At 36.8% G+C, this 8279-nt stretch overlaps 1 pseudogene; it reads right to left on the bottom strand.

The window, feature by feature from the left end:
- Positions 1–6374: 6374 nt before the first annotated feature.
- On the bottom strand, positions 6375–7469 carry LOC131405562 (small ribosomal subunit protein uS2-like; annotated as a pseudogene).
- Between the last annotated feature and the right edge of the window lie 810 nt (positions 7470–8279).

The raw sequence follows: 8279 nt of genomic DNA, 5'->3' as shown, positions 1-8279 counted from the left end.
CTTTGCTTTTTATATCATTTTACCTCATCTAACTGTATTTCTAAAAAGTATATATTTATTTATTTTTAACTTTTAAAAAGGATTACTCTTTATGTAGTCATCTGTGACTTATTTTTTCATTTAATAGAAAATTATTAAGATTATCCATATTGTCACATTGTGAATATCCATAGCGTACATTCATTCATTTTGATTGTTGCCTAATATTTTACACATTTTTTTATATCTGACTGAATAGTCTCCCTCTTCTTTTCTCCCTGCCTCTTCTTCTTATCTCTCTTTTCCTTCTTCTTCTCTCCCTTGTCCCTCCTGTTAGTCCTGCTCTGTCTCCCTTGTGCAGGACTTTTTAATTGCAGCTACCTATTACACATTTCCACCTGCAAGTACCGCAGGCACCTTTGACTATATTTCCAAAACGGATTTTCTCCTCTTATTCCTTCTCTTCCCACAAATCCCCATCAGAACCCTGGGACAAATACTCAGCATTCCAAGAAACAGAATTTGAAAAGAACTGTATAAAGCAGTAACCGGATGTATGCATATATTAGGACTCTATTAGTTCATGTCAGTGGTTCTCAAACCCCTCAAACCTGGGCAGCTTGTTAAACCACAGATTACTGGACCCTCCCCAGAGTTTCTTTTTTTTTTTTTTTAAAGATTTTATTTATTTATTTTTCCCCCAAAGCCCCAGCAGATAGTTGTCTGTCATAGCTGCACATCCTTCTAGTTGCCGTATGTGGGACGCGGCCTCAGCATGGCCAGAGGAGCAGTGCATCCGTGCGCACCCGGGATCCGAACCCGGGCAGCCGGCAGCACAGCGCGCGCACTTAACCGCCAAGCCACGGGGCCGGCCCTCAGAGTTTCTGATTCATTAAATCTGGGTGGAGCCTGATGATCTGAGTTTCTAACAAACTCCCAGGTGATGCTGATGCTGCTGGGCTGGGAACCACACTTGGAGAACCACTGATGTATTTAAAAATATTTTTGAAGTGCTCCATGCCCCAAACCCTATATTAGTCTCCCAGGGTAAAGCACCTTCCGGGATGGGTTTTGAAACTGATGCCCAGCGTACCCACGGTCAGTAATCTGGCTAATAATCCAATAGTCTCTCAATTATGAAGCAAGAGAATATCGGTCCTTCCCTTGAATTCTGTGTGTAAATTTTAATTAATACTTGCCTTTCATGTACACTGGCCAAGTGTATTTTCTGGAATTCAAAAATGAACAAGTTTTAAGATAGTTTCATTATTTTCATACTTTTGTGAAATAAATTCTGATTATATTCTTTAAAGTCTACCTCCCGATATACCCCACTTTGCCTAATGGATGTGATTTTGATACGTTGCATGTAGGCCACAGTTCTGTATACTAAATAATATCTTAAATGCACTAAGTGAGCTACCTATTAAAAAATTTATGTCAAAACTCCTTCTGGATTGTGCATAATTATCCTCCAATTTATATCTTCTGTGAAGTTAAGGTTCTGTATATTAATGTCTTCTTGAACGAGAGTGCACACACACATGAGATACAGAACCATCTTACAGATGCACTAGGAGGGCATGCTGTGAGAGAAACAGTCACTTCCCTTAGATATCCAGGTGCAATTTTAATGACAAAAGTTGTACCTTTTCTTGTACGTCATGTACAATTTCATGCCTTTCTTTTTCCAGCATATAAATGTTACTGATTTGCATCTTCTAGGCTGCTACACTATCCCCATAAACCTCTCTTCTTAGAAGAAACAGCTTCCGTTAAAACAAGTCTTTAAAAATATTTACCAAGCTGTAATAAACAACATTCTTCAAATATGCTGTAAATAAAAAAATAACCTCTTGAGGGGCAACGCCAGTTTTATTTTTACTCATCAGGCTCTGCACTTTTGCCAACACTAGTAAATGATGTGGTCAACCTAGCATGTGAAAATAAAGCTTTCTTTTTTTTTTTTTTTAAATCTGAAGGGATGATCTATATTCCCTTCCCTGGTTATTCAGCTAGATAAAAATATCATCTTTTCAAAAACTGTTCCCTCTGCACTGTGAATGAGGCTCTACAGTTAAGTAAATGGAAATGTACCAGATCAAACTATATTGCCTTCAGCAAATATCGGCAATGTTAGCCCTTTGGTACTGACCATGTTGTGCAATACATTTGTTAATTTGTGTTATTTAAAGCAAGAATTTAAATAGCCAGTAAGCCTTTTGGCTGCAGTGAGAAAGGGATGGCTGCTACGCCGCAACTGAGGACGACTTGGAAGCTTGAGCAGCATAGCTGTGGATGGGAGATGGCCGTGAGGCTAAATGAGCCTAGTAAGGGCAGTGGTACATGAGCTGTATTTGGGAAATCGATCTGAGGACTGATCTGCTCCATAAAAGCAAAAGAACCTCAAACAGCAGGAGTAATCTTAATAGGAATTAAGCACAAATAATAGAAATAACCATAAATGAACAATTTCTGATGATTTACTTTACATGGATAGGTGCTATTTCAGTTATGGATAGCTGAAAAATTCTTCATCTTTTCTCATTACCCATAAAAATACGTCAGGCGCCCTGTGCGTTTTTCCCACCTGTTTCTTTCTTGCCCATCTTTTCTTCTACCTCATTTTTGTCTCCTCTCTTTCTCTACCACATTTTCTCTTTCTTATCTTGTCTTTCTTCTCTCCTTTCCTTTCTGGCTCTCTCTTTGCACATCCTTCTCATTCTTCCTTTCCTTATGCCAAGCATTGTCTAAGTACTGAACAGAGAAAACAAATGACATGCTGGTTTCTGTGGTAGGCTTCCTCAATGAAGAGTAACGAGAAAATACACAACAGTATTAAGGTAGAGGCACTATCAAAGAGCTCGGGGACTGTTGTTATAATTTGGCTTCAAGCAAGTGGCAGATAAACTGACTTAACTTCCTAGCTGGATTCACTCTTTCACAAACAGACTTCACCATTTATTACCTGTGAAATAGTCTCCTAATGGTCTCTTCATCTTCTCTACCAGTCTGTGCTTCCCACTGCTGTCCTGATTCTCATCATATTTCTCATCAGCTTAAAATCCTTAATTTCAATCAAATCACTTATCCATCCATCCATCCATGCATCCATCCACCCATCCATCCACCCATCCGTCCATCCATCCATCCATCCATCCATTCATTCATTCATTCAAATACCCAATAATGAATATATTGCTCCTTGCTGCCAGTAGGCGGAAGTAAAAAACCCTTAGTGTAGCAAATATACCTATCACCCTCTAGTCCATTGTGTCTTTCATCTTTACCCCTTCTGTGTGGTATGGTGGCTCTCCTTCCATGGGTCCATTTCTTATTCAACTTTGAGTTAGCTCAGACATACTTTCCTCTGTGAACGCCATTGCTGACTCCTTGCTCACCTTGGAAGAGTTTGGTGCTTCTGGCTCCCGAAGGCTTTATTTAAATTTAATGTTTCTCTTAAAGCCCATTCTTGTCCTCATTGTAATGTAGGTATTTTATTTTGATTGATTTTTCAAAAAGATATTTTTCATCATAAAGTTAATATATGCTTCTTGTAGCATTTTTGGAAAATGCAGAAACGTTGAATAAAGGAAAAGATCATCCATAGTTTTACCACCAAAGACAGCCATTATTAATATTTGGATATGTTCTCTTCCAGAATTTTTTTCTATGCTAAATTTTATAATTATTGTATCATTGTCAAGATAAAAAGCCTCTACCTCAGAGATTTGATAAATTTTAGTTTATATTTCCTTTCTTATGGTTTACTTTTCTTTCTTTATTTCTTAATTTTAAAATTTTGTAATATGTATTTTTTTGTAATATCCAATCTTTATATAGAGATAAAATTTATTTTGGATATAAATTGACTATAGATTATAATCTCCAAAGAGCTAAACAATACCTCTAAAATATGTATTGACTTTTTCTTCATTGCCTGGACATTGTATTACATTCTTTGAGTGGCTTGCTTGTAATCTTCACATTACCCTGCAAGACAGATGTTTTCGTGCCTGTTTACAGACAAGGATCCCCAAACTCTGAGGAGTTAGTCACCTGTCCAAGGTCAAACAAGTTGTGGTGATAAAACAGGGCTCAAATTTTTTTTCTAATGCTGGTGGTTATGGTCTCTGGCTCACTCCTTTTCTGTTTACTTTTCAAAACTGTTTTTGATTCTTGCCTGATCCTTCTTTCTGATCAATGTTAGAAAGATTTCAAGTTTTTAAAAATATTACAGTATAATTCTGATTAGATTTTGTGTAATATGTACATATGAATTACATTAGGAAAAATGGTAATTTTATTATGTTATCTTCTATCTAGGAATATCGTTTATCTTTTATATAGCTCAGTATATTTTTTAATAATTTTCGTAGTTTAGATCCAACATAGTTCTCAATAAGGTCATTAATTTTTTGTTGTTATTGTAAATGATATGTTTTTCATTATATTTTCTAACTAGTTATTGCTTATGTATGAGAAGACATTGATTTTCAAAAATCCTCTTACGTGCTGAAGTTTTAGGGATCAAGTATAGCACCGTCTATAACTTTCTCTCAAATGCCTTAACCAAAAAAAATTAGAGAAAGAATATATAAACATATAGACATATGGATAAAATGAGAAAGAAAGCAAATATGGCAGAATTTTAACAACTGGTGAATCTTGGTTTAAAAAATGCAGATGTTCATCATACAATTCTTCTAACCTTTTTGTAGGTGTAAAAGTTTCTACTAAAATAAACAGCTGAAAAAATTATCTTGTGTTTGGTCATTTTATTGAGCTCTCTTATTAATTCTAACATTTTCACATTGATTCTTTTGTGTGGTGAGATTCTAGGTATACAACCATACCAATTGTAAATTATCATAATTTTGTCTTGTATTTTCTAATAGTAACATCTCATAATTTGGTCTTGTATTTTCTAATAATAACATCTCTTATTACTGCTTTAATTGAAAATTAGCCAAAATTCAAGAATCATGTTAAATGAAAACACCAGATATCATTTTGGTGCTGTTCTTCCTATGTTTAATTCACATAACTCTAAACTTAGTTTCCCTTTTAGATATGATTGTTCTCTATCTATCTATCATTATTATTTTTATTTGTCAAGGAACTTATTTTTCTATTCTTTGTTCCCAATAAAGTTTCCTTCAACAGGATTGATGAATTTTATCAAAGTATTGAATAATACATTCTTTTCTATTATTACTAATATTTAATTTTCATTAGTCTCTCTTACCAGAGATTAACAAATGGTCCCAGCAAAATGCCAGGGACATGTTAAATGCACAATAAATATTTGTTAAATAAACAAGAAGAGGCAAAGCAAAGTAAGAACTAGAGAAAGATTATAATGAAGTAAAGGAGGGCCAAAAATAATCTAGATTTTTCACTCTTGATGCTGTCATAGATTTAACAGGGATTTGTTTGATTAGAACTCTGGATATTGCTTTCATTCAATTACATTGAAATTTAGAGTTGATATTTTCCTCCTAAAATAAAGATCTAGAGTTTCTCACACCAGAGAGAAAGGCTGCAGAGCAGTCTTGATGTTCCTGTGCTCTTATGCTATTACATGGTATATTATGACTCTAAAAGTAAACTATTCGGTTATGAAAAGAAGCAATGTCGTGTGTTCTATATACTATTAGGGGTTCTGAGAGAGGCAACTTAAGACTCGAAAGCATCACCATTGTTGATTAATATTGTTTATTTTAATCACAGTGATAATAGGAATAATTATGTGTTCTATAAAAATATTTTTAAATGTCTTAAGATGTTTCATAATATCTCCTCAACAGTTTTTTATTTTCTTCATGAAAGATCGTCTGGTAGCTGAGAGTCAGCATGGTAAAGGAGAAGGAGTTTCAACTTTGAAGCTGGAACTGGGCTGTGCCACTTGCTACCTATGAGGCCTTGGAAAAGTAGCTCCACTCCTCTGAGCTTCTAATTCTACCCACTTGGTAGTTTTTGTGAGAACTAAAAGTAATGACAACAATGTAAATGCTGGCACATGGTAGGTGCTCAATGCATGTGAGTTTATTACATTAACTTTTCTTTTCTTCATATACAGTTTCTTCACCGTGTGTTTTCATTTACTCTGTTATGGATGAGAAGGACATCATTACAGTTGAAGAAAATGACAGCTAAAGAATCTGCCTTTGTTTCACATAACTTTACAGTCTCCTAGTCATCCAAATAGAGCTTTTAAATAATGCCTCAAATGCTTATCTAGTGGTTTTCAACCACTTTCTCATTTTAATATACTTTTAAAAAATGAAGCAGTACTGTCAACAATGATTACCCAAGCCAAATTACTTTTTTTCTTTTTAATGTACTTTTCATGATACACTGTGTTGGAGACAATTTATAAGAAACCTTAACTTTTAGGTAACAAGCTAAAGGAAAACCAAAATGAAGACAAATAAAAATTAGAAATAGAGATCAGAAAATTTGCATAGTTTCTGTAACATGCAGGAAAGAAGGCTATGTTTCCAAACATTGGAAAGGTAAGGAAGATCCCCTTTTATTTACTATTATTTTGTTAAACTATTTTCTGTCAACCTTATTTCCATTTTCTGTTTAAGAGTCTGTGGAGAAGCTTAAGACCACTCGGTGGGTGCCCTACCTATTCAGGGGCCTGAGCGGTGGGAGCTGTGGACCAGTCCTCAGTGGCAGGCTCCGGTTCCCAGTAGGGAACCACTGACTAGGCACAGAGGACACCTGCCTGCCCTCAGACCTGGCTGCGACCTCGGGTTGATTAGCAGTGAACTCGGGAGCTGGAGGGGTCCATTGACTTGGAAATTCCTCCTTGGTTGCAGCCTTTTCGGCAATGGCCTGCTCTTCCTTTTCAATCTCTTCTGGATCTCTGCAGAAGTAGAGATCAGGCAGCGACCTCCCCTGGAGCTCATGGGAGATGGTGCTGCGCATGCGCAGAACTTCCCGGGCCTGCATCCAGCACCTCAGACCCACTGAGTGCTCTCTTGTTATGGCCTGGGATGCCAATGGCCGCATAGTGCAGAGGAGAGTCTGTGTTACACATTGAGATGGTAGGCAGGTTAATTTAAGGTGCCTCTGTGGGAGGCTGGTGGTCAGCCCTGGGATCAGTGACCCCTGGAAGATGCGGCTCCTGGAGGGCAGACTGGATCCCATCAGCGAAGCTGCCAGGAGTGGAGTGGCCAGCAAGAGGAGCAGCTCCAGTGACAGCAGCAGCAAACTTTCAGCACAGCTCACCGGCCAGTATTCTGGAGGATGCGACACTGACATCAGCAGAGTTTTCAATGGCAACAATGGTACGAGCTGCCAGCAGAAGCTTCTCCCAGGTTGTCTTCAGATTTATGAAATAATGCCATTACTTTTTCTTTTGTAGATGACTGTTCCATCTGGAAATCAAGTTTGGTGCCACCTAAGTGGGTTCCTGTTGCAAGGAATTTGAGGACACCCTCTTCCTTCATTTGCAGGACATCAAGGGCTCTAGACATTGTGAAAGTTTCCCTTCAAGTTAAGACAGTAACCCAGAACAATGCCATATGGACCCCTTTCTGGGTAGCATAAAAGGCCCCTTTAATTTTGTCAGGCTTATTTTGTCTGTCATAAGAAAAGATGAGTAATTCTTTTAAAATTCATTTTTTTGGGGTAGTGATTTGAAAGGGAATAAACAATATTTTAGTGATAAGCTAATATCTAAAAGCTAATTTCACTTGAAATTATTTTTATGTGAAGAATTATATTTGTAGAGGATACAATCTATCCATTGAAACATTCAAATTATTAAGCAGTGGAACCAAACAATGCTGCCATTATATAGTATTCACAACTAACAGATGAGAGCTGATTCTTTTAGCCAACGTGCACTGTGATAAGATTTGCCTGTCAACCCCCAAGTGAAGCTCAGCGAATGCAGGACAATATACTATTGACCATAAAATCTTTAAAATGTTCTAAACATTATAGACATTATATTCCATTCATCCATCCATCCATCTATCCATTCGTCCATCTGTCCATCCATCCATTCATCCATCTGCCCATCCATCCATGCAACCACCTTGCAACAACTATATGAGGTGTGTCATCATCCTCATTTTAAAATTCAAGTTCAAAGGCCACATTATTGGTACGTGGTAGAAATCATGCTCTGAGAAGTTAAACATGAGCTCACAGTGAAATTAAAAAATAACTTCATAAGTTATGACAAGGAGATAATATATGTAAAGTATTGCCTCAGTATTAACAAGTAGAAAGCTCTTGTGATTAGCTACAGGCATGGATGCACACATACACAAATACAC

Source organism: Diceros bicornis, chromosome 5 (genome assembly GCF_020826845.1).
Source record: "Diceros bicornis minor isolate mBicDic1 chromosome 5, mDicBic1.mat.cur, whole genome shotgun sequence".
Taxonomy (NCBI): domain Eukaryota; kingdom Metazoa; phylum Chordata; class Mammalia; order Perissodactyla; family Rhinocerotidae; genus Diceros; species Diceros bicornis.
Note: the sequence above shows the minus strand (reverse complement) of the source record. Positions and strands in the feature narration are given on the sequence as shown.